This window comes from Heptranchias perlo, unplaced genomic scaffold (assembly GCF_035084215.1).
Source record: "Heptranchias perlo isolate sHepPer1 unplaced genomic scaffold, sHepPer1.hap1 HAP1_SCAFFOLD_233, whole genome shotgun sequence".
In the NCBI taxonomy this organism is placed as follows: Eukaryota; Metazoa; Chordata; class Chondrichthyes; order Hexanchiformes; family Hexanchidae; genus Heptranchias; species Heptranchias perlo.
Genome location: NW_027139247.1, coordinates 449,371 through 476,673, shown reverse-complemented (window position 1 = coordinate 476,673; position 27,303 = coordinate 449,371). Strand labels below are relative to the sequence as shown.

At 45.5% G+C, this 27,303-nt stretch overlaps 1 pseudogene; it reads left to right on the top strand.

Annotated features, from left to right (window-relative positions):
* The first annotated feature begins 128 nt into the window (after window positions 1-128).
* Window positions 129-26,844, top strand: LOC137310250 (zinc-binding protein A33-like; annotated as a pseudogene).
* Window positions 26,845-27,303: the final 459 nt, after the last annotated feature.

The window sequence follows — 27,303 nt, the reverse complement described above, 5'->3', positions numbered from 1 at the left end:
GTCGAGATTCAAGTATGTATTTTTCAAATTTAAAAACCATCGATCTGTTATTGGCCCTTTGATATGCAACAAATAAAGAAATTGAAAGTCAAGGTTTGGAGTCCAGAGTAAGAGGGAGTGGAGGTGACATGGCCGCCAGCAAACAGATCGTAACCCTGAGTGAGGATTTAACCTGCTCCGTCTGCCTCTCTCTGTTTGTGTAGCCGGTGCGGCTGGACTGTGATCACAACTTCTGTAAATCCTGTATCGACAAGTGTTGGGACAAGCAGGGGGAGACCGTGTCCTGCCCGGAATGTCGGGTGGTTTTCCCCCAGAAATGGTATAGAAATGCCAGGGTGTTGGCCAATCTCTGCGAGAAAGCTCGGCAGCTGGACCTGACCCTGGACCTGGACCCAGAGGAGGGTCGGTCTCACTGTGAGGAACACGATGAGAAACTGAAGCTCTTCTGTGAGGAGGATCAGACTCTGATCTGTGTCATTTGTCGAGATTCTCCCGCACATTCAGACCACAGGTTCCTGCCGGTCCGGGACGCAGTGAGAAAGTACAAGGTGAAAAGACCAAAGTGTCTTCGGCCACTTGTTTTGTCAAAGTGGAGTCGTTTCCAGTTATATTTATTTTTACTCGTTAGAGTCATTTCCCAGTAGTGACAAGATTTTAAAATGTGTGGCGCTGATACTGTGGCAAGTTGCTGTACTTTGGACCTCATTACATTAACCATTTGGACCCGGGAATCAGGAGTACAATTTGCAGATGACACCAAATTGGTGGTGGTTGGGGGGTATAATTAATATTTAGGAAGACTGCGACAAAATGCAAGAAGGCATTTAATAAACTTGCAGAATGGGCGTGTAATTGGCAAATTAATTTCAATATAGTGTAAGGTGATGCATTTTGGTAGGAAGAATAAGGAGGCCAAACCAGTCTGAATGGGGTAGAGGAGCAGAGGGACCTGGGGGGACAGATACACAAACCACTAAAAGTAGCGACACAGGTTAATAAGGCCATAAAAATGCAAATCAAGCACTTGGGATTCATTTCTAGAGGGATAGAATTGGAAAATAACGAAGTTATGTTAAACTTGTGTAGCACCTTGGTTAGACCACACTTGGTGTATTGGGCACAGTTCTGGTCTCCATATTATAAAAATGATATGGAGGCACTGGAGAAGGTGCAGAAAAAAATCACAAGAGTGATACCAGAACTGAGAGGATATCCTTATCAGGAAAGGTTGAACAGGCTGGGACTCTTTTAAGGCTGAGGAGTGACTTCATAGAGGTCTTAAAGATAATGATAGGGTTTCATAGGGTGGATATAGAGAAAATGTTTCCACTTGTGGGGGAGTCCAAAATTAGAGGTGGTAAATATAAGAGTCATTAATAAATCCAATCGGGAATTCATGAAAAATGTCTTTACCCACAGAGTGGTGAGAATGTGGGACTCGTTACCACAAGAAGTGGTTGAGGCAAATAGCATAGATACATTTAAGGGGAAGCTAGATAAGCACGAGTGAGAAAGGATATAAGGGTAGCCTGATAGGGTTTGATGAAGTAGGGAGGGAGGAGGCTTGTGTGGAGCATAGACCAAATGGGCCGAATGGCCTGTTTCAGTGCTGTATCTTCAATGTAACTCGATGTGTTGTGTGTGTATGTTGTTGTGCATGTGTGTGTCTGTGTGTGTGTCGGGGTGGGGAGTTAAATTTGTACATGTTCCTTCCAAATGTGAATCCTATTAACTGGGTCACTGAACTGGTTCTCACACAGATCTCATAACATTGTAATTGGACGAACTGCATTTCAGCGGTTACGTCTCTGTTAAATGTTATTGGGGCAGTAATTACTTGCAAAATAATGGTGAGCTCAATAGTGCTCACTGTTGTTAGTGACAAAATGGAGGGGCAAATTCCAGAGTTCACACATGCGCAGTGCAACGTGGAAATCCAGAACTTGCTCCTGCTGGTTCGCTGGCGATATGACAGCTTCGAATTAAACGGAGACCGCTGGCTGCAATCAGTGAAATCATTGTAAAAGCGCCAACTTGCTCACCTGCCCAGCTGGAAAGTAATTAATACCACCACAAAACAGGTACACTTAAAAATACCAGGTCTAAACTAAGTTTTAAAAGTCTTAATGACTGCCAAACAACTAAAAATTAACTTTTAAAAATGTGGAGTCTCATCATTCATTTGAATAGTTTTGGGTCATTAACATTTTTTTTAACTGTGTCACTGAAATCTATTACATGGTAGTGTATTTACTACGTCAAAATGGCCATCCTATCACTATTTTGGCAGCATGCAGATTCAATAGTAACTTTCAAAAGAGACTTGGATAAATACTTGAAGGGGAAACATTTGCAGGGCTATGGGGAAAGAGCAGGGGAGTGGGACTAGGTGGCTAGCCCCCCGTCAACTGTGGCTCAGTGGGTCGCACTCTTGCCTTTGAGTTCGAAGGTTGTGGGTTCAAGTCCCACTCCAAAGCCTAAAATCTAGGCCAACACTTCAGTGCAGTACTGAAAGATCCCCTGACATTATTCAAAGAAGAGCAGGGGGGTTCTCCCCTGTGTCCTGGCCATTATTTATCCCTCAACCAACATCACTAAACAGATTATCTGGTCATTATCACATTGCTGTTGTGGGATCTTCCTGTGCACAAATTGGCTGCTGCATTTCCTACATTACAACAGAGACTACACTTCAAAAGTACTTAATTGTCTGTAAAGCACTTTGGGACATCCTGAGGACGTGAAAGGCACTATATAAATGCAAGTTCTTTCTCTTTCTTTCAAAGAGCTGGCACAGGCACGATGGGCCAAATGGCCTCATTCTGTGCTGTATCATCCTATGATGCTACGTGTGATGACTACTCAGGGTTTTATAGTACTTGACTTCTTATGTCATTTGGGACGTGTCTGAATATCATGATGCTGTTTGATGTTCTCAGCAGTACCATCAATTCAAATGGGGTTGGTTGTCTGCAGTCTTGTGATATGCAGGTCAGGAGCACAGATATAGATTTCTTACCTGGAATTGGTTTGAAACATTTAAACCACACGCTGTGCAAAGATTTTTTCAAATGTCCCCTTCAATTATGTGATTATCTTACATTTCTGCCCTCTCTTTACTGTCTGGCTCAGTTGTGGAAGCAATCTATTACTTTCCCCACCGTAACCTTTCATAATGTTGAGGAGGCCTATCCGTGTCCTGCTTAACCTCCTCAGCTCCTGTGAACATTGCTCTAATGTCTCTGCTCATAACTGTAATCCCCTGTCCCTAGTAACCTCCCGGTGAATGCACACTGCACCCTTTCCATTGCTTTTATAATTGGGTCTCTTAATCGGCACACAATACCTCAATTGCGGCCTAAGTTGAACATCACCTCATTGTTTTGTACTCTATACCCATCAATACAAAACCAAAGAAATAGATTGCCTTTTTATGGCCTTATCTACTAGCCCTGGTGCCCTAAAGACCTGTGTATCCACACACAAATCTCACTCTGCTGCTCTACTCCATTTTACACATTATCAGTTCAGTGCATTTCCAATTCCCTGTAATTACTTCAAAAATGTAGCATTTTTAATGGTCTTCCATTGCCACCCATTTGCCCTTCCTGGAAGCCTATCTACTTCCTTTCGGAATTCTCGGCAGGATTTGCAGTTGGTGTCATCAGTAACACTGACCTCCATGGAAAACCACTCACCATTTCGTTCTCGTTTAACAACATTTCGCATCTCACCCACACTTTCCTTTTTGCCCTCCAACTACCTCACAACTCATAAAGTAAACATTTCGGTGAAGATGAATAGATGGAAGATTCCGGGATGGCGGTGTACAATTTTGCAACATGTGCTTCTGGCTCGTGCCAGGAGTCCAGAAACAGACTTTTTAATCCCATGATGGTCAAACCCTCCTTAAATCATTGTACCATTACTTTTGCAATGAATCGCCAGTGTATCTATGAACACCATTACGTCAGACAATGAGTTGGAGGCTGGGCGGGATTTATAACAACCAAATTCTTATTACTCAGCAAACAGTCTATTTAAACAATGCACAACAGAAAACAGTCTACAGAGTCTATTTAAAAAGGTCTCCACGAACCAGAGGATACAGAATCTGCAGCAACATCTCCCGATAAAAGCAAGGTGATTTCTCCATATAGTGAGTGGAAGATAGTTATACATTAAAAATGATTCTTTCTCCAGCAAATTGCAGTGAGTGGAGGATAGTTACATAATACAACTGATGTGTGTAAAATCAATCCCAGTCACTTACAGCATGATTGACAGGGGAAATACCCAATCATCTCCATTCTGGCCGGGAATAGTGCTGTCACAATACACAATATAAATCTCTTATGTGGTACTTCAGCAAATGCAGCTCACCCGTAGATCAAAGCATCTTTATGTTAACTAACAACAACAACTTGCATTTATATAGCGCCTTTAACGTAGTAAAATGCCCCAAGGCACTTCACAGGATCGATTATCGAACAAAATTTGACACCGAGCCACATAAGGAGATATTAGGACAGGTGACCAAAAGTTTGGTCAAAGAGACAGGACTTAAAGGAGGAGAGAGAGGTAAAGAGGCAGAGAGGTTTAGGGAGGGAATTCCAGAGCTTAGGTCCTAGGCAGCTGAAGGCACGGCCGCCAATGATGGAGCGATTAAAATCAGGGATGCGCAAGAGGCAAGAATTGGAGGAGGTGAGATCTCAGAGGGTTGTTGGGCTGGAGGAGGTTACAGAGATAGGGAGGGGCGAGGGCCTTGGAGGGATTTGAAAACAAGGATGAGGATTTTAAAATCAAACGTTCCCGGACTGGGAGCCAATGTAGGTCAGTGAGCACGTGGGTGATGGGTGAATGGGACTTGGTGAGAGTTAGGATACGGGCAGCAGAGTTTTGGATGAGCTCAAGTTTATGGAGGGTGGAAGATGGGAGGCCGGCCAGGAGAGCATTGGAATAGTCTAGTCTAGAGGTAACAAAGGCATGGATGAGGGTTTCAGCAGCAAAGGAGCTGAGGCAGGGGTGGATACGGGCGATGTTACAGAGGTGGAAGTAGGCGGTCTTGGTGATGGAGAGGATTTGTGGTCGGAAGCTCATCTCAGGGTCAAATAGGACGTTGCGAACTGTCTGGTTCAGCCTCAGACAGTGACCAGAGTGATGGAGTCGATGGTTAGGGAACAGAGTTTGCGGTGGGACCAAAGACAATGGCTTCGGTCTTCCCAATATTTGGTTGGAGGAACTCTTCTTATTGCCTTTTCTAGGTGAGCTGTATTTGCTAAAGTCCCACATTAGAAATTTATGGCTGCATTTGGTGACACCACTGTTCCCGGCCAGAATGGAGATGATTGGGTAATTCCCCTGTCAATCATGCCTGGAGCCCTCACTGCTGTAAGTGACTGGGATTGATTATACACATCATTTGTATCATGTAACTATCCTCCACTCACTGCATTTACCCCATTAACCAGGTTCTTGATTAACAGCATCACAGGGTTAATCGCAGAATTTGTGTTTCTTATCTTCGATTTTGAAGCTGAGTGAACGTGCTGCCTCCATTTAAAACTACAACTATGTAAAACTACACAAGATCAAATAAAAAGTGGGATGACTTTTGACAAGATCTGTTTCCATGTTTAGGACCAGCTGAAATCCTCCTTGGATTCCATGGAAGCTAAAAAGGAAAGGAAAAGTGAATTGAAACGAGAGCAGGAGGAGGAGATTTCGGAACTGGATGTGAGTCCTATTCGTGTTACCTTTAAACATTGCGGGGTGGAAATCCAACTTCGGGTGTAGCACTGAACGGATGGTATTGTTTCGGCCGCCTGTTATACTCCCTGTCCAATATTCAGATCCATAGAATGGAATATCAATCGGAGCCTATAACAGGTGCCCAACAGGATACCGCCCATTTAGCGCGGCCGCTGAGGACAGATTTCTACGTGACTGATATACAACCTACTATTTAAATGATCTCTCACCATTTTAGGAACTCACAGGATCCCTGGAGCAAGGCATCTCCGCACAATTTGCCGAAATCCATCGATATCTTGAAGACAAGGAAAAACGTTTAATTGAAGCACTCAGGATGCAACAAGAGAACGATTGTCGATCAATGGAGATCAACTTGGCATTAATTGAAGAAGAATTAAGATCCCTTGAGGAGGACATATCGAACCTTCAAGCTGCTATCAACCAGCAAGACAATGTCACTTTTCTCAAGGTAACTCTTTACATGCCAGAACCCGACATGTTCTTGTAGAAGCCTTAATTGGTCAATGAAATAAGGTGATGCTGGGGATGCTGGGTCGTTGAGTATATTCAAGACTGAGATCGATCGATTTTTGGGCTCCAGGTGAATCAAGGGATATGGGGATCGGGCAGGAAAGTGGATTTGAGGTCAAAGATCAGCCATGATCTGATTGAATGGCGGAGCAGGCTCGAGGGGCCGAATGTCTTCCTCCTGCTCCTATTTCTTATATTCTTATGATGTGAATATTGAAGGGAAAAGGCTTCTATTTTTAAGGACACCATGGGGGAAAAATTGGTTAAGGGTCTGTTCTGGGTGATGTTAGCACGATGCACTAACACCCCACGCCCGACCGACCCTGGGCAGGCAAGATGCAAGTTTGGTCCCAAGGGAGCACTTCCTGCAATCAGCGTTCCATTCCAGGTCTTGCACCTGGAATCACTGCAATTCGCACTTTCCACCACCAGAGGAAGCACCATCTCATAAAGGGAAGATGTTTCTTAGAAATCTCTTAAAGGGAGCTGGTACCTGTTATTTGCTGAAAATAACAGTCGACTGTCTGCATGGAGTCTGAACAGAGATCAGAAATCGCACATGTAAAACACAGATGCAGATCCCATCCCTTTGTTTACACACAGATGAGTTATGTTAAAACATTGAATAAAGGTTGCACACTACTAAATCCCACATCCTCCAATCTGCACACCAGACCTCACCAATCTGCCGATCTGAGTTGGTACCAGGCCCTGCGAGAGTGCATGCACCAAGGTTCTCTGATGATGCACTAGAGGCCTTGGTGCAAGAGGTGGACAGAAGGAGGGACATCCTATATCCGCAGGGGTGGGGGAGGGGCAAGAGGCCCTCCAGACATAGATCCAAAGGCAGTGGGAGGCAGCGGGGGACGAAGTCAATGCCAGGAGCACAGCATCATGAACATGGATACACTGCAGGAAGAAGTTCAATGCTTTGACATGAGTGGGCAAGGTGAGTGAGGTCAACTGTCAGGTGGTGTCTCCTACCAACTGCACCACACACTACACCCCCATCACCCACATACCAACAAACTCTTTCCATCAGTACTCAACTCTTCCCATCAGATGCTTCCTCTCACCCTTACACATTACAACTGTTTCAAGCTGCCGACCCACAACTTACAGGCCGCACACACTGGTAGCTATTCAACCATGACAGGCACATCACCCAGACACATGCCTCGCTTTCTTGCAGGAGAAGGTGGCGCATAACAAGGGGCAGCAAGTGACAGTGACATTTAGCCCCTCGAGCCTGTTCCACCATTCAATGAGATCATGGTGGACCTGTGACCTAACTCCATATACCCACCTTAGCCCCATATCCCATAATACCCTTGGTTCACAGAAATCTATCAATCTCAGATTTAACATTCACAAGTGAGCTAGCATCAACTGCCGTCTGTGGAAGGGCGTTCCAAACATCTCCCACCCTTTGCGTGTAGAAGCATTTCCTAACTTCACTCCTGCACCTCCTGGCTCTAAATGTTAGGCTATGTCCCCGCGTCCTAGTATTCAAGTGTAGGAGACCTCCGAAAACAGTTACAAATATCTCAGCAGCCAGAAACAATAATCCAGCCACTAACCTATAAATCCTGCATGGTCCCTTTAAATAGCGCTGGTGGGGGGTCCTCCAGGCACTCTAAGACACGTTCAGGTGGTCGGGGTTACGACTGTGCGTTGAGTTGAGCGTTAAGTCCCAAAATGGCGTCTATCACTTTAAATCAGCGTTGCACACTGACTGAAGCCATTTTCTCCCTACTTTACATGATTCCAGCATTTCTTATCTGCATCTGCGCTAACTCCTATACCAAGATGGCGTCTGGCGTATGTCACGCTGGAAACGTGCGTGCGCATCCGAGACGTCATCTTGGATGTCGGAGAGGCCGTGTAGCGCCGAAACAACGGGCGCGACACGGTCCAATTTAGCGCCCCACATTTCCACGTGATTACAATATCACACTGCAAACAATGTGGAAGTGACCAGAAATGACACATTCTTGTTAGTCAACAGAATTCTATCGCATTTTGTTAAGTATTGATACTGGGCACAGTTACTTGAGTGCCAGCCATCAGCAGATGCCTCACCATTCTTTATATTTGAGTCTAAGTGAATGCCAGCACAGTTCTGGGCTGTAGATGGTGTGACAGTTTGGCTCCATTATGTCCTCAATCCACACCCACATGTGCACTCATTCCAACAGTCACTTGATAGTGAGCAAGATCAGGAACCCTGGCTTATTCACACCGCCCCTAGCCCAGGCGTGCTCAGACAATTGACACTATTTTAGCCATTGCTTCGGGCCAGTTTAATTGACTCAACAAGAAGGAATCAAACCTCCAGTTTCACATTTTGAATTGATTAATTGAGTCAATCAGGGATCTTAAGGATATGGGATTTAACCTGGACCCTTGGTACCTGTGGTCATTGGTAACAGAACATTTTAAGGAGGACAATCTGAGGATAAGTTGAAACAGTTAATTTTTATATACAGAGGCCAATTGTTCGGTTTTGGTTTTGTTGTCTCAGTTGACTGGTACTCTGAAGTTGCAGCAGATTGAATGTCCCTGGGCATCATCGCAAGGACAATTGCGGGAATCTCATCCAGGAACTCTTCTGAAACCAAGAGGCTGACATCTGCATGCACAGTCACCAATACGAGGAAAATTGTAATACAGATAAATGAATTAAGCAAGGCAGGAGGGGGGGAAGCGTGAGAGAGAGAGTGAGTGTGAGAGAGAAGGAAAGGTTGTAATGGAGAAGGAACGCTGGTGGGAAGGGGGCCTCTCTTTGGTATCCGGTTGAAAACTCTGACGGGAAGAGGCAGAACCTTACTAGATCTGGGAGCCAGGTCTGCAAGTCTTCAATGGACATGAGATTTATAGAAACATTAAAGTCACTGAGGAGAAATTAAATATTTAGAGTGAGAGATGAAACCGAGCTTCTTGGAGATAACATTTGCAATGGAAATATCAAAATGAGGGTGCGTCCAATTGAACTGCATTTTTAATTATAACCAGTTGACCTTCCATGGTGTTGCACATTGGAAGTCAAGACTGGGAGGGGGAATTTTATCCCTGTCTGCCCAGCAGAAGCTGGGCGGGTGGGTGTTAGAATCCAGTGGGTTACTTACCTGTTGGATTTCCGATTTGGACGAACATTTTTGGACAGGTGGCTAAGCCTCCAATCCAAAGCTGGTGGGGTCCCTTTTTTACATATGTTAATCCACTTGTGGTGGTTTTACATCCCACTCAATGTTACTCTCCATTTATTTTAATAAAACCAGCATTGTACCCGATCCCGGTAGTTTCCCGTTGGGTGGGTTAGGTTAAAATTGCTCCTCCGCCCCATTCCCACAGGTAACCCACTGGCAATTGAAATCCCCCCCTAAGTGTAGATTTCAGGTGAACAGGGTTAGGACGCAAGGGTTAATGTGGCAAGTGTGTGCAGACATAGTTCAGTCTGATTTTAAGGTGAGAGGGCTGAAGCACAGAGCCGGCATTGCAAACAGTGTGGATCGTGAACTGAGTGGGAACTTGAGAATTTGGTGAGAGTGGGAATTAGGTGTCGAGGGGGAAGGAGGTGCTAAATATTTTAAAAAGCGAAAAAAAATCTAAAACAGGGTAAAAAGTAATTATCTATAAATAAATCAAGAGAAGTGGTGCTGAGCACCAGGGGAGGAGCGGAGTGACGCTGAGTGCCAGGGGAGGAGCGGAGTGACGCTGAGCGCCAGGGGAGGAGCGGAGTGACGCTGAGTGCCAGGGGAGGAGCGGAGTGACGCTGAGCGCCAGGGGAGGAGCGGAGTGACGCTGAGTGCCAGGGGGGGAGCGGAGTGACGCTGAGCGCCAGGGGAGGAGCGGAGTGACGCTGAGTGCCAGGGGGGGAGCGGAGTGACGCTGAGCGCCAGGGGAGGAGCGGAGTGACGCTGAGTGCCAGGGGAGGAGCGGAGTGACGCTGAGCGCCAGGGGAGGAGCGGAGTGACGCTGAGCGCCAGGGGAGGAGCGGAGTGACGCTGAGCGCCGGGGGGGAGCGGAGTGACGCTGAGCGCCAGGGGAGGAGCGGAGTGACGTTGAGTGCCAGGGGAGGAGCGGAGTGACGCTGAGTGCCAGGGGAGGAGCGGAGTGACGCTGAGTGCCAGGGGAGGAGTGGAGTGACGCTGAGTGCCAGGGGGGGAGCGGAGTGACGCTGAGTGCCAGGGGGGGAGCGGAGTGACGCTGAGTGCCAGGGGGGGAGCGGAGTGACGCTGAGCGCCAGGGCAGGAGCGGAGTGACGCTGAGTGCCAGGGGGGGAGCGGAGTGACGCTGAGTGCCAGGGGAGGAGCGGAGTGGAGAGGAGTGGAGTGAAGAGGGGTGATGCTGAGCACCAGGGGAGGAGCGGAGTGGAGAGTAGCGATGTTGAGCACCAGGGGAGGAGTGGAGTGGAGAGGAGTGACGCTGAGCACCAGGGGAGGAGCGGAGTGGAGTGGAGTGGTGATGAGCACCAGGGGAGGAGAGGAGTGATGCTGAGCACCAGGGGAGGAGCGGAGCGGAGAGTAGCGATGTTGAGCACCAGGGGAGGAGCGGAATGGAGAGGAGTGATGTTGAGCACCAGGGGAGGAGTGGAGTGGAGAGGAGTGATGTTGAGCACCAGGGGAGGAGTGGAGTGGAGAGTAGCGATGTTGAGCACCAGGGGAGGAGTGGAGTGGAGAGTAGCGATGTTGAGCACCAGGGGAGGAGTGGAGTGGAGAGGAGTGATGCTGAGCACCAGGGGAGGAGCGGAGTGGAGAGTAGCGATGTTGAGCACCAGGGGAGGAGTGGAGTGGAGAGGAGTGACGCTGAGCACCAGGGGAGGAGTGGAGTGGAGAGGAGTGACACTGAGCACCAGGGGAGGAGCGGAGTGGAGAGGAGTGACGCTGAGCACCAGGGGAGGAGTGGAGTGGAGAGGAGTGACGCTGAGCACCAGGGGAGGAGAGGAGTGGAGAGTAGCGATGTTGAGCACCTGGGGAGGAGGGGAGTGGAGAGGAGTGACACTGAGCACCAGGGGAGGAGCGGAGTGGAGAGTAGCGATGTTGAGCACCTGGGGAGGAGGGGAGTGGAGAGGAGTGACGCTGAGCACCAGGGGTGGAGCGGAGTGGAGAGTAGCGATGTTGAGCACCAGGGGAGGAGCGGAGTGGAGAGTAGCGATGTTGAGCACCAGGGGAGGAGCGGAGTGGAGAGGAGTGACGCTGAGCACCAGGGGAGGAGTGGAGTGGAGAGGAGTGACGCTGAGCACCAACGGAGGAGTGGAGTGTAGAGTAGCGATGTTGAGCACTAGGGGAGGAGTGGAGTGGAGAGTAGCAATGTTGAGCACCAGGGGAGGAGTGGAGTGTAGAGTAGCGATGTTGAGCACCAGGGGAGGAGTGGAGTGTAGAGTAGCGATGTTGAGCACCAGGGGAGGAGTGGAGTGTAGAGTAGCGATGTTGAGCACCAGGGGAGGAGTGGAGTGGAGAGGAGTGACGCTGAGCACCAGCGGAGGAGCGGAGTGGAGAGGAGTGACGCTGAGCACCAGGGGAGGAGTGGAGTGGAGAGGAGTGACGTTGAGCACCAGGGGAGGAGTGGAGTGTAGAGTAGCGATGTTGAGCACCAGGGGAGGAGTGGAGTGTCGAGTAGCGATGTTGAGCACCAGGGGAGGAGTGGAGTGTAGAGTAGCGATGTTGAGCACCAGGGGAGGAGTGGAGTGTCGAGTAGCGATGTTGAGCACCAGGGGAGGAGTGGAGTGTAGAGTAGCGATGTTGAGCACCAGGGGAGGAGTGGAGTGGAGAGTAGCGATGTTGAGCACCAGGGGAGGAGTGGAGTGGAGAGGAGTGACGCTGAGCACCAGGGGAGGAGTGGAGTGGAGAGTAGCGATGTTGAGCACCAGGGGAGGAGTGGAGTGGAGAGTAGCGATGTTGAGCACCAGGGGAGGAGTGGAGTGGAGAGTAGCGATGTTGAGCACCAGGGGAGGAGTGGAGTGGAGAGTAGCGATGTTGAGCACCAGGGGAGGAGTGGAGTGGAGAGTAGCGATGTTGAGCACCAGGGGAGGAGTGGAGTGGAGAGTAGCGATGTTGAGCACCAGGGGAGGAGTGGAGTGGAGAGTAGCGATGTTGAGCACCAGGGGAGGAGTGGAGTGGAGAGTAGCGATGTTGAGCACCAGGGGAGGAGTGGAGTGGAGAGTAGCGATGTTGAGCACCAGGGGAGGAGTGGAGTGGAGAGTAGCGATGTTGAGCACCAGGGGAGGAGTGGAGTGGAGAGTAGCGATGTTGAGCACCAGGGGAGGATCCCATTCCCCATTTACTAAGAACGGAGAGAGTGACATCACGGTGACGTCACAGAGAACAGAGCAGAGGAGAGACCTGGAATAAAAGGGTCGGTTAATCAGGATAAGTAAACATTGAGTAAATTAATAATAATCGAGTATCTAAAGGGAGTTTAGAAAAAAAGGTTTCTAAATATAATGGACGGCCAGCTGAGACCCACTGCCTGCAATTCCTGCACCTTGTGGGAGCCTCAGGACCCTGCATGTGTCCTGGAGAGCCACATGTGCAGAAAATGCCTCCAGTTGCTCGAGCTCAAGCTAAGGGTTTCTGAACATGAGGGGTGGTTGGAGTCACTGCAGAGCTTAAGGGAGGCTGAAGGTTTCCTGGATCATATGTTCCGGGAACTGGTCACCCCGCAGCCACAGAGAGTTCAGGATAGCAAGTGGGTGGCCATCGGAAAGGGTAGGAAGAGGCAGGCAGTTCAGGAATCTTCTGGGTGTGTGGCCACTCTCAAACTGGTAGTGAGGGTGACGACAGCTCGAAGGAGTGCAGTCCTGAGCATGGGACCATGAGGCAAAGGACTAAATGGGGGACACAATGAAGTGTAGAAAGGCAGTAGTCATTGGGGATTCGATAGTCGGGGACAGACAGGTGTTCCTGTGACCGCTGACATGCGTCCCTCATGGTGCGTTGCCTCCCTGGTGCCAGGGTAAAGGACATCATGGAGAGGGTGCTGAACATTCTGCAGGAGGAAGGGGAACAGCCAGAAGTCGTGGTCCATGTGGGTACCAATGATGTAGGAAAGAAAAGGGATGAGGTCCTTGCAGACAGAGATCCAGGAACTTGAGAGGAAGTTCATAAGCAGAACCTCAAAGGTGGTAATCTGTGGATCACTTCCAGTGCCACAGGCTAGGGAGTACAGAAATAGAAAGATAAGGCAAGTTAATGTGTGGCTAGAGACATGGTGCAAGAGAGAGGGCTTCAGAGTCTTGGGGCATTGGGACCAGTTCTGGGGCAGGAGGGACCTGTTCAAAATGGACGGGTTGCACCTCAACAGAGCTGGGACCAATGTCCTCATGGGGAGGTTCACTGGCACTGTGGCCGAGGGTTTAAACTAATTTGACAGGGGGATGGGCACCAGGATGTAGCGTTAGAAAAGAGAAACAAGGTGCACAAGGAATTGGGGGAGACAGATAGCACTAATGTAACAGATTCGGACTTGAAACCAATTGGTAATCAATGTCTCATTTATTAATAGTCAAATCGAACATGTAAAGGTATCAAGTATTTAGACAACAAAGATCAAAACAATATTCTCCCGTTTGATCCCTGGGCAGAGATGGTAATTAAGTTGGCGACATGGTTGTTTCGAGTTTTCCCACAGTGAGGTCGTATTCTGATAGTCAGGTGTTCTCCTGACTGCAGTGTCGTCTTCTGACAGCTCAGTGTGCTTTCGACAGCTGGGTGGGCTTTGCTGATTCCTCTGACCTGAGCTCAAAAGACGTTGGGTTTTTATGTCCACCCTGGCAGTAAACTCCCACCATATGTGGAACCACACTCATAAGAGCCTTATGGATTAACAAACTTGTTTTTCAAAGAATTCAAGGTGGTCAGCTTGTTTTAATATTACTCATTAACCACAAGACTCTTTTTTAAGTAGCGTTGTCTAGCGATCTAGCCATGATCCCAATCTTATTGTTACCTTTGGATTATTGTTGTGATTATTTTTGGTTCATTGTTCCTGTTTTTGTCACGTAGCTGTCAGGTCTAGCAAGGAGGGTGACACGGGTCAGTCACTGGTCAAAGGTTAACGGTTTACAATTCCTCAAAATAAGCCACACACTCAGCGAAACACCACAGCACAGCCTGCAGAGCATGATGGGGAGTAGCTTTATGAAAAAGATGTCAGTGTTTCCCTATTTCCAATAATCTTACAGATTCCACGCCATGAGGGAGAGAACAGCAAGTCTTCGACCCCTCACTCATTTAATCAATCGAGTCCAATGGGGGAATGGTTTGGAGTGATCCACGTTCTGTTTTAAGTTGGCGATCCGCCCGCAGATCCAGCAGGTCCACCCTGTGAGGGATATGGTCACCAGGACTTGTATAATCAGGAACTTCGTAAGTTGCCCTGTCAGTCCTAAGTAGCCCTGCCTCCATTTAATGTTCCTGATAGCACGTTTAAATACACTTAATGCTTTTGCAGCCAAAATTCACAAGCGCTCGTAAGCTTTCTGTCTGGAGGGCAATGCTTACTTGCATTTTGTTTCATTGTGGCCATGACAGGCACCAATATCTTAGCCCCAATTTAGTAATTCTGGTTGGTGTAAAGCAAGATGTTAACCGCCAAACCAGGCACAAGGAGGGTGATTTTAACCCCCAAGAACGGGTGGGTTGGGGGCGGGTGGGAGTTGAAAATAGTTTGTTTTTTTGGGTCGCAACCGCAAAATTCTCGGACTTTGCATTCCCAGTGGGAAGCCTGGACTTTTACACGCTGACGTTAAACCGGGAAATAAAGCCGGGTTGCGGTCGCGACCCAAAAAACAACTATTTTCAACTCCCACCCGCCCCCAACCCACCCGTTCTTGGGATTTAAAATCACCCCCATGGTGTTGCCTTGAGTGCAGTGCCTCTTAGTTGTAATGCAATCCCTTCGTCTCTCCGAATAAACAACGCTGGTCCTTTTCAGATTCAATAGTACAATAGGGGATTCTTCATCCAGAGTGAAACCACAGGCTGGCAGTACACTTTATAAAATGTCACATCTGCACACCCAGGATCTACTTTTCCTGGAATAGCATGAAGTGTTTGGTGTTTTCCAGAACCCTCTTGTCCCCTTTATTGATATCTTCAGTCTTCGGGTAATTTACAAATTCCTTCTGTATATCATTCTCCAACATTCCACTTGAAATACTTTCACAGCTTTCACATCAGCAGGAAGCAGTGGTATTGCCATTATCACAGGAATCAGTCGTGATATATTACTCTGCTTGCAAGGCTTCCTGGCAAAATACACCAATCCAAGTCTTCGTACCGTACACCAATCCATATTCCCAACTGATTTCCAGATTTTCATTTGTTTGTCCAATATAAAATTTGGGATCCAGCATTTAACCCCCTTTTTGAATCTGAACATTGTAAAAACCCTCCATACAGAACTGTCCTTAAGATCAGTTGTTCCTTAGTCTTTGTTATTGTGAACAATTGCCAATATCGCTAACCTGTCTCTCTGCCAGTCGTTCTATTAAAACCAGGGACACCCCTTTTTCTGATATGACTTCCCCCATTTGTCTATTCATTCCTTTAAGTAATCCCTCTATTTGCTCATGTGTTATGTTCCCATTATCTCTATGTGAGTTCACTTAAATCTCTTCCCGATTGAGCTTAGTAAATCTATGTACCATTCCTTAGTGTGATAAAAATCTGCATACATTCAATTACGTAAATCAGAAGGAAAAATTTAACAGAGCAGGAATAATCTCTAACTGCAAATTATAACAAGCTTGTTTTTTTGCGTAGTTTGTTCATGCATCTTTTCCTGCGCCTCTCATTTTAAAGTTCTAGTCTCAATTTTAGATCACGTCTGCACTGTCTGCACTCAGGCATATGTGCAGGGAATCATCCATATCGGCCTGGGTATTGGTTCCCCTGCTTGACACGACAATCCTGCTTGGGCCCCTTCTATGATACAGTTTTCCAGTCATACACCGTTAACTTAAGCGAGTTTACCCTTTGCTTATACACTTCTCCCTCTAAATTCCCCACAGAATGTGGTTCTGCCAATTTGGTAAATACTTGGGTCGTAACATCCACGATAGGTAAGGAGAGGGTAAAAATCGAGGTTATCGCACCTACCCATCCCACAGCATCCGACTGTAATTGTCTTGTCCTGAAGATGCCCTCCTCTGCTCTAGTTTCGACCCCCGTTGTGTTATCTATCACTCTCTACCTCTCATTCCCATTTTATCTGCATGTCTCTTGTGGGCATTTACCACAGTAGCGTAAATTGGACCTTATTCACTGAGGGCACATTTTACAGTTTCTAAAACCCTGTCATATTATACTCCCCAATAATAAATATAATTAATATCACATTGTCCATTTCACTTCAGCCGGTGGAGAAAGCACAAAGAATTATTTCTTCAACCTCCTTTTATTTGGAGACTTGAGTAGAACACCCGACACAATCTTGACCTGATGTCTGTGGTCTTGGACGCTCTGTACTTTGTGACCAACTAACTTCCCCTGTTGGACGGCTGTAGACCACAAGGTCAAAGTCGTCCCAAATGTGGAACTAACTCTGTGGAAGGCAACATGATTTTAAAACTTCTTTGCAGTACTGACTGAAAAGGAGGCGGAGCGAGCTTCATCACAGCAGCTCCGTGCTCAGGCAGATTTCAACTCAATTTAAAGAAACTTTGCCGAATTGAAAAGAAAACAGTGGATTTCGATCTCAAATCTCACAGACATAAAATAGGACATAGTCCCTTAATTGTGTAATAGTTCTCCAAACTCTTTTGACTCCTTCTTGTACATTTAACAGTGGTACTATGCTGAGGAAAAAAACAACAATTTGAAATGCTTCTATTAAACGACCGGGAATACAAAGGGTGAACGCTGCTTCAGTTTTGTGAAAGAAGAGGAAATGAAACCAGCTGCAGCCTGCACGCTGCAGAGTGCGACACACTTAAAGAGACAGTACACTTCAAGAGACAGTACACTAAAAACTAAAGAAAAATCCAGTAGCTTGTAACAGTAGGAGAGACAGAATCTTCCCTTTTCATCTTTTGCCCTCCTGTTTTAAATCATCTATCCTTTATCTCTGATCTTCATTTTCAATCTCTGATGTTTCCTGCTTAACGCAATTTTGTTACGATTTAAAATCTCATGTGGGAAAGACCATTTATCAGGCTTATATTGGCCCTCCTGTTGAAAAGTTTTCTCCCTCCTCCTCTTTTTTTGGAAGGATGGGGTATAGTGAATAGAAAGGGGGTAATCGGGAACCGGGGGAGAGTTCCAGTCTCTTTCCTGTTCACTTTCTAGAACCTCTACGACTGCCTCTCTCCCTTTTGGTATTTTACTCGGTAACACGCTTTGGGAATGCTTAAATCATTCTTTGACTTCTGCGACTTCCATTTCGCAGTCCTCGGCTAAGCCTTCACAATCGACCTTATTCTCAGCATTGGCTCCTTGTAATTGCCATCGTGTTGTCTGGGGAACGATAGTTTGCAGCCTCCTCTGCCAACCCTTCCCGGTCGACCTCGTCTCCATCACCACCCTCTTGGGTCATTGTACATATATTATCTTTCTTAACACTCAACTGTTCTTGATACTGTTGTGTCTATTTCTGTTGTTGGGTAGTCAGCAGGGTTATTTATTTATCTAATTTTTGTTCCATGCCTCCCGGTTTTTGGAGAGTCACAGTCCGATTTCCCTCATTGTTTCTCTGCCAAAGGGGCACTACATTACTCCGGCAGTCCACGGCGTAGTGACCCATTTTCTGATATCAGAAACCCCTGTCATTGTGCCTATTGTTGACCATATTCCACCCATTATTGCCCCAACCTATTGGTCCCATCTACAGCCGATATCGTTTTATCCTGTGGAGCTTTGGGCGTACAGTCCCTTAGGGTTCCCCAGGCCTGTATTGCCGCCTCCAAGAGATTAGGTCCACCCACTGGGTCGTTTTATTGACACTTGCACCAAGGGCGGTCTTCACCAGTGGGTGTAACTGAAACAGGAATATCTGTTTAAACACCTCGGAGTCTCTGGTTGGAGCCCCTACTCCTCTGGGTTGAGTCAGCTCAAACAGGTCCCGTAACCTATTTCCAAAGGCTCGTGGGTGTTCCTGTGGGCCCTGAGTGGTGTGTCCGGATTGACTAATGACATTAATTTGATCCATACCAATTATGTGCATAATATCGAGTTTAACCTCCTGCAATGGGGTGGCAGGGACATAGATATTGGGTTTAAGGGAAATCTTAATTATTTGTTGGCAGGCAGTCCATATTACATTTTTAAAAATCTATTTCGGACAGTTCCTGGTGGGCTATATTAAAAGAGCTTATTCAGCGAGACACCTCTATTGGAGCATCCCCCTCCTTAATGGATCCTAGCTCCCAAGACACAGCCTCTGCCTCGTGAGGGGAAATTGATTTCTCCTCCTGTATTGTACTAGTCACGTTACCCTGCCCATTATGCCTGGTGGGAGTGGTGATCATATTTACAGGTACGGGTGGCCCTCCGTAGTCAGGACTGTCATAGACCCAACCTTGGCGATCCTCATTCCCCATTTCTCCTGCCAGACCATTCCAATCTACCTCATCTTCCCTTTCTGGGTTCCAATTTATACTTTCTGTTCCTCCCATAACTCCTCGCAGAGACCACAGCCCTTTGTTGGCCCAATTTGCCCCGTAACTCCTGAATCGTTAACGTGCACCGTGGGTGATCTACTGAATTTATGGGTCGACACATAATGTCCCTTAAAGCCCCTCTGCAGTCAGCGAGTTCCGACTCTGGTCTCCCATTTTTCTCTGTAAGTCTATCTCTCTCTGTAATATTTTCGGACTCTGTAGTCCCTGTGCTGTTGCAGTTTTAGCCACCAATTGCGAACATAGTCAAGACACCAGACGTTCTTTCAACCTCTTGTTTTCATCTGACTGTCTTTTGATTTCCTCTAACTGTTTCCTATTTTCCTCTTTTAATTGTTTCATTCGTTCCTCACTCTTAAGTGCCCACAAGTTTGCTGCCCACATAAGGGTCCTTTTGCCAACTCCCACCTTCATATTTTTATTTCGAACTTGCTCCTCGACCCATTCTATGGCCATCTCGTAAGCCCCATCCTTCTCCACTATTTTGGAGATTAATTCCTCGGACCCCTTTCGTTTCTTTTTCAGTTTCTTTTCCAACATTTCATGGACACTTGCCATGATCACTTATACTAAACAAAACCTCATCTCTGGAACTTGAACAATTCACGCCTTTTGTGGTCAAATTAAATTTGTTGATATTTAAACATATTTTCCTCTAGATGTTTGATCACATGTCAACACAAAACATTTATTCGTCACGTCCTGGCTGGCTCACCAATTTGTAACAGATTCAGAGGTGACACCAATTGGTAATCAATGTCTCATGTATTAATAGTCAAATCAAACATGTAAAGGTATCAAATGTTTCGACAACAAAGATCAAACCATTACTCCGTTTGATCTCTGGGCAGAGGTCGTAATTAAGTTGGCGACATGGTCATTTCAAGTTTCCCCACAGTAAGGTAGCCTTCTGATAGTCAGGTGTTGTTCTGGTAGTCAGATAGTCTTCAGACAGCTGAGTGTTCTTTCGACAGCTGGTGGTCTTCGCTGATTCCTCTGCCCTGAGCTCAAAAGACATTGGGTTTTTATGCCCCCCACCTCGGGCAGGAAACTCACACCATATATGGAAGAATACTCACAAGACACTTATAGATTAACAAAGTTATTTTTCAAAAAATTCAAGGTAATCAGCTTTTTTTTTAACATTACTCATTTAACCACAAGATCCTTTTTGAAAGTAGCATTGTGTAGTAATCTAACCATGGTTCTGGTCTTGTTGCTATCTTTGGATTATTGTTCCGCTTTCATCACGTAGCTGCCTAGTCCAGCAAGGAGGGTCACACGTCAGTCACTAGTCAAAGGTTAACAATTTTCAATTCAGCTCAGCCTGCAGAGCGTGATGGGGATTCGCTTTAAGAAAAAGATGTCAATTTTTCCCTATTTCCAATATTCTTACACTAGAGTAAGAAATATTACAGTATTAGGTGGGATCAGACTAAGAGAGAATACGAGAAGGTCTAAGATTGGTTTAGAGTGCGTGTGTGTAAACGCACGAATCATGGTAAATAAGGCAGGCGTAAATAGCCACATGGGAATATGATGTACTGGCGATAATGGAGACCTGGCTCAAAAAATGGCAGGATTGGGGACTAAATATTCCTGGATATAAGGTGATCAGGAAAGATAGGGAAGGAAATAAAGATGTCGGGGGGGGCAGTATTGATTAAGGAGAATATTGCAGTGCTGGAGAGAGAGGGTGTCCTGGAGGGGTCAAGGACAGAATTTATTTGGTTACAGTTAAGACACAATAAAGACGCCATTACACTACTGGGTGTATTGTATAGGCCACCAACTAGTGGGAAGGATATAGATGAGCAAATTTGCAGGGAAGTTACGGAGAGGTGCAAGAACTATAGAGTAGTGATAATGGGGGACTTCAACTATCCTAATATAGACTGGGATAGTAATAGTGTAAAGGGCAAAGAGGGGGATGAATTTCTGAAGTGTGTTCAGGAGAACTTTCTTGATCAGTATAGTTCCGGCCCATTGAGGAAGGAGGCATTGCTGGACTTGGTTCTGGGGAATGAGGTGGGTCAAGTGGACCAAATGTCAGTGGGGGAACATTTAGGGAACACTGATCATAATATCATAAGGTTTAGATTAGTTATGGAAAAGGTCAAGGATCAATCTAGAGTAGAAAATACTTAATTGAAGGAGGGCCAATTTCAGTGGGTTGAGAACGGATCTGACCCGGGTAAATTGGAATCAAAGATTGTCAGGCAAAACTGTAATTGAACAATGGGCGGCCTTTAAAGAGGAGATGGTTCGGGTACAGTCGAGGTACATTCCCACGAGGGGGAAAGTTCGGGCAATCAAAGTCAGAGCTCCCTGGATAACAAAAGAGATTGAGAGTAAGATGAAGCAGAGAAAGAGGATGTATGACAGATGTCAGGTTGATAATACAAGTGAGAACCAGGCTGAATATAGAAAGTACAGAGGAGAAGTGAAAAGGAAATAAGAGGGGCAAAGAGAGAGTATGAGAATAGACTGACGGATAACATAAAAGGGAATCCAAAAGTCTTCTTAAGGCATATAAATAGTAAATGGGTTGTAAAAGGAGGGGTGGGGCCGATTAGGGACCAAATAGGAGATCCACGCATGGAGGCAGAGGGCATGGCCGAGGTACTAAATGAATACTTTGTATCTGTCTTTACCAAGGAAGAAGATGCTGCCAAAGTCACAGTAAAAGGGAAGGTAGTTGAGATACTGGATGGGCTAAAAATTGATGAAGAGGAGGTACTAGAAAGGCTGGCTGACCTTAAAGTAGATAAGTCACCTGGGTCTGGATGGGATGCATTCTAGATTGCTGAGGGAAGTAAGGATGGAAATTGCGGAGGTACTGGCCATAATCTTCCAAACATCCGTAGAGACGGGGGTGGTGCCAGAGGACTGGAGAATTGCAAATGTTACACCCTTGTTCAAAAAAGGGTGTAAGGATAAACCCGACAACTACAGGCCAGTCAGTTTAACCTTGGTGGTGGGGAAGCTTTTGGAAACTATAATCCGGTACAAAATTAATAGCCACTTGGACAAGTGTGGATTAATAAAGGAAAGCCAGCATAGATTTGTTAAAGGCAAATCATGTTTAACTAACTTGATTGAGTTTTTTGATGAGGTAATAGATAGGATTGATATGGGCAATGCGGTTGATGTGGTGTATGTGGACTTTCAAAAGGCGTTTGATAAAGTTCCACAAAATAGGCTTGTGGGCAAAATTGAAGCCCATGGAATAAAAGGGGCAGTGGCAGCATGGATATGAAACTGGCTAAGTGACAGGAAACAGAGTAGTGGTGAACGGTTGTGTTTCAGACTGGAGTGAGGTGCACAGTGGTGTTCCCCAGGGGTCGGTCCCAGGACCACTGCTTTTTTGATATATATTAATGACTTGGACTTGGGTGTACAGGGCACAATTTCAAAATTTGCAGATGACACAAAACTTGGAAGGGTAGTAAACAGTGAGGAGGATAGTGATAGACTTCAAGAGGACACAGATAGGCTTGTGGAATGGGCGGACACATGGCAGATAAAATTTAACGCAGAGAAGTGCGAAGTGATACATTTTTGCAGGAAGAATGAGGAGAGGCAATAAAACTAAATGGTACAATTCTAAAGGGGTGCAGGAACAGAGAGATCTGGGGGTATATGTGCACAAATCTTTGAAGGTGGCAGGGCAGGTTGAGAAAGCGGTTAAAAAAGCATACGGGATCCTGGACTTTATAAATAGAGGCATAGCATACAATAGCAAGGAATTTGTGTTGAACCTTTATAAAACACTTTAGTTTGGTCACAACTGGAGTATTGTGTCCAGTTCTGGGCACCACACTTTAGGAAGGATGTGAAGGCCTTAGAGAGGATGCAGAATAGATTTACTCGAATGGTTCCAGGGATGAGGAACTTCAGTCACGTGGATAGACTGAAGAAGCTGGGGTTGTTTTCCTTACAGCAGAGAATTTTAAGAGGAGATTTGATCGAAGTGTTCAAAATCATGATGGGTTTTCATAAATTAAATAAAGAGAAACTGTTCTCATTGGCGGAAGGGTCGAGAACCAGAGGACACAGATTTAGGGTGATTGGCAAAGACAACATGGGGGAAAACTGATTTCTGCAGCGAGTAGTTATGATCTGGAATGCGCTGCCTGAAAGGTTGGTGGAAGCAGATTCAATCGTGGGCTTTCAAAAAGGAATTGGATAAATACTTGAAGGGAAAAAAATTGCAGGGTATGGGGAAAGAGTGGGGAAATGGGACTAACTGGATTGCTCTTGCAAAGAGCTGGCATGGGTTCGATGGGCTGAATGGCCTCCTTCTGTTCTATAGCCATTCTATGATATATTCTGTCCTTATTTTTACACATTACTTTGATTTAATAATATTCTTTATAGTTAAATAACACAAATTAGACCAATTTAACAAGGAGAAGTGAGTTGTTTGGAGCCTACGAGTTTCTCTATCATACAGGCTGAGGCACTGGGACTTGCAAAATTGAGGCACTGCAGTGCCACCACTGGCAGAAGGGTGTAATTGTTGTGTGACTAGTTTACATGGGAAGTTTCTATTAAAAATGAGGACATAGGAATTTGTAATGGAAAATTAGAGTGACAAAAACATGACAGTAGAAAATAAAATTTAGTAGACAGGAGGCCAGTGCAGATGTAGGATTTCTAATATATTGTAGATAAATATTAACATGCAAAGGAGTTTGTGCCAAAATGTATTATATATATGCCCACCGTGTTTTGCTGCTATTAAGTTGTCTCGTTTCAGACCACCAGAAACATTTGTCCAGATTTCATAGTGGGACTTATTGCAAGGTATTCATCAGTGATTTACATACATTGTAAAGTAGAATGTAAACTATCTTGTAAATCGATGCAATTCTCATCTTCAATTTTCTTTGTATGCAGGAAATTAAAAGATTGCCAGAAAGGTGCGTATATGATCTAAACCCATATTTTAATCAATGATAATGCTTTGCAGTATTATTTTCAGAAATTAACCTATTTGGAAATCCCATTCAGATATCTTGGGAGTGAAGAAAGTGAAAGTGAGGGGACAGAGGAAAGTGATGAAGATGAAAATGAAAGTGAGGGAAGTGATGAAGATGAAGAAAGTGGGAGTGGATCTTCTGAAGAACATGATGAAAACCCAGTGGTATTGGGAGACCTGATACTGGGAATGTTCGGGGGACCTTTACTGTACACAGTGTGGAAAGAAATGAAAGAGATCATCTCTCCTGGTGAGATACGACCTTCTGTTTATCATATGGCTCCCACTTAATGTAAAGCAAAGAATGGTCGGGATGTGTTTGAATTAGCATGAATGAACTTACCCGGTCTATGATTACATTACTAAGATACTGGGCTGAATTTTCCGAGGTGCAGCACCAGGGGCATTGCTTCCCTGAAGAAGGCAACTTGGGGGAATTGCTCCTGATTTTGGGCCCATTGAAATTAATGGTGAAAAATCTTCAATAGCGCACCTGCAATTTTCCTATAAACCACCCGTTGCATTCCACACCCACAATACTTGTCTGGTTTTCCCTAGTTTAATTTGGAATTGTCAGAGGATACAAATTAACTCAATGCTTCTTGGACCATCCTTCTGATATTTTATTTCAATGTTGAAGTTACAAAAGCGAATTCAGTCCCTTAAAGAGGGAGGATTGTGTATGAAGAGTACTTTCTCTGGTTACTGGCCCTTTCCACACCAGTGGACGGGAACTTTGCCCCCCGGTACTGAGTATCCAAAATTCGCGGTGTGATGCCCCAGATTAGCTGCCGGTGGCTGAGGTTCCCCCAAGCAGTGCCTACTTGGAAAAGTAGCCTCTGTTCAAAGGTTTACTCTGCAGAAGGCTGGCCCGTTATAGGGGGTAGAAATTTGTCTTGAGCTGTGGCGCGAAATGGGCGCTATCTCATGGACCACCCATTATACGCCCCACCCGATATTCAGCTCCTTCGTCTTCAATGGGATCGAAGACTGGGCAAGGTGTATAACGGGCGGTCCATGAGATATTGCTCACAGCCCAAGACAAATTTCGACACCAGTGTTTAAAATGCTACGAGCTACATTTCCCAGTCACAAAATTCAAGCTCTGTTCATGTAGTGGGTTCCAGGAAATCACTTTACTGCATCATTGTCAATTCAAGGTGAATTAAAGATCTAGGAATTTGATATCAAAAGAAATCCGTCTTGAGCGATCTCACCAAACAGGCGGAATGGCATCAGCCACCTGTTAAACACACAGCTCATTGCAGTGAATGGACTTGAATATCAGGTGGAGCGTATAACGGGCGGCCCATCTGACCATTTTGCACTGCTGAATTTCTACAAGTAGTGTGAAGGAAAGAGAGATTTATTTATGAATGAAAAGTAGTATTTGCAGTTAAATAAGGATGACCTATGTGCAGGATGCAATTACACGGATATAAAATAATAGCCAATGTTCATACTTGTTTGTGTGGAGTGATTAATTTTATGTTATTTTTATTTCATACAAGTGCCAGCACCACTGACCTTTGACCCAAACACGGCAAATCCTCAGCTCATCCTGTCTGAGGACCAGACCAGCGTGACACTTGGCCAGCGGAATCTCCGACTTCCTGATAACCCGGAGAGATTCGATAAGTGTCCCAGTGTCCTCGGGTCAGAGGGATTCACATCAGGGAAACATTACTGGGAGGTGGAGGTCGGGGACAAGTCTTCGTGGGTTGTGGGTGTGGCCAGTGAATCAGCCAATAGGAAGGGAGAGATCAGCCTTCTCTGTGAAGACGGGTATTGGTCTCTGTCATTGATAAATGGAGATGAGTTTGTGGCGGACGAGATTCTTACATTGAGTGTGAAACCCCGGACTCTCGGAGTTTACCTGGACTATGAGGAAGGACAGGTGTCATTTTACAATGCTCATGATATGTCCCATTTCTTTACTTACACTGACACATTCACTGAGAAACTCTTCCCTTACTTTTCTCTTCATATGAACGATAGCTTTAAAAATGCTGAGCCCCTTAAATTGCACCATTTAACTATGTAAAACCTTGAACTATTGAAGTGACAGCCAGGGAAGAGAAATAATCTTGATCTCCCCGCTGTATCTTATATATTTTGCAAATTCTAATCAAATACAAAATAAACCAGAACTGTAAACATGCAGCTAGTGCGTTCTGCTCAGCAAGAAAGACAAAGATTTAAAACCCATTTAAAAATATGAAGCTGTGTTTGTATCCTTGTAGATTGATATAAGGAAAGGGTTAATCAGACAATCCTGAGGTCTGCTGATGTACTGCTATTGATTTCCCTTTATATTGTAGTGAAGGCTTTTGCCTGTTAAGTAAAGAATTATGAGTCAATTTAGTTATAGTGACCAGTGAATTGTTGAATTAAAACTGACCATAAAACAATGGTCAGTTTAGACAATAAACCTAATTTAAAGGCAGTCCAGTGCGTATATCCCTGAGAGCTTTAATCAGTTAATAACAAGTTTGTTCTGCAGAAGGAAACATCTGTGACGACACTATCCTTTGCCGAACCAGGGGATTGGTACGGAATGGTACAGATTTATAATTAAAAGCTTCACTTGGTAAAATAGCAGCAAGAGTGAAACTATCGATAAGGTAACAAAGTTGGGGAGTTGTTCAGGTCGACAGAAAAAAATAACTCGTTAAAACTAAAGTTATCGATCAGGGACGAGGGAAGAGGCTCATTAAATGTCCCCTTTTATGGAGTTGTATTGGGTAATGCAGAAACTTGTGGATTGTCACATCGAAAAAGATATAAAAAGTGGGTGTTGGAACAGAGACTTGGGATTTGAAGGTCTGCAGCCTGTAAAACGAGCTTGGAACTGTAACACATTTGAGACCGCGACTAAACTCACAAGGTTTTGTCGTAAGTACTGCCAAGTTTATGTTTAATTACTATATGTTAAATAAATCTGTGATATCTGACATTCAATGTTGTGAACTTTATTGATTTGAGAATAAATTATAAGTAAGAACACACACACATTTACTAACATCGGGGTAACTGTGTTTTTAAATAAAGAGTGAAACTCACGACATTCACCTGATGAATTGTAATCCTTATTTTAGTACAACCTGTTTGACAATAGGACCCGACTTCTAGCAATAACGCGAGGATCAGTATCATCGTGTATTTTGCCTGTCATCGCAAATGAGGAAATTTGCTGGAAAAGCTACAACGGAGACATCTCCAGAACGGAGGGAGCAGAGTTAGGCCTGAGTTCACCCAAGCTCCCATTATACTTCTTTTAAAAATTCGTTCATGGGATGTGGGCGTCGCTGGCAAGGCCGGCATTTATTGCCCATCCCTAATTGCCCTTGAGAAGGTGGTGGTGAGCCGCCTTCTTGAACTGCTGCAGTCCGTGTGGTGAAGGTTCTCCCACAGT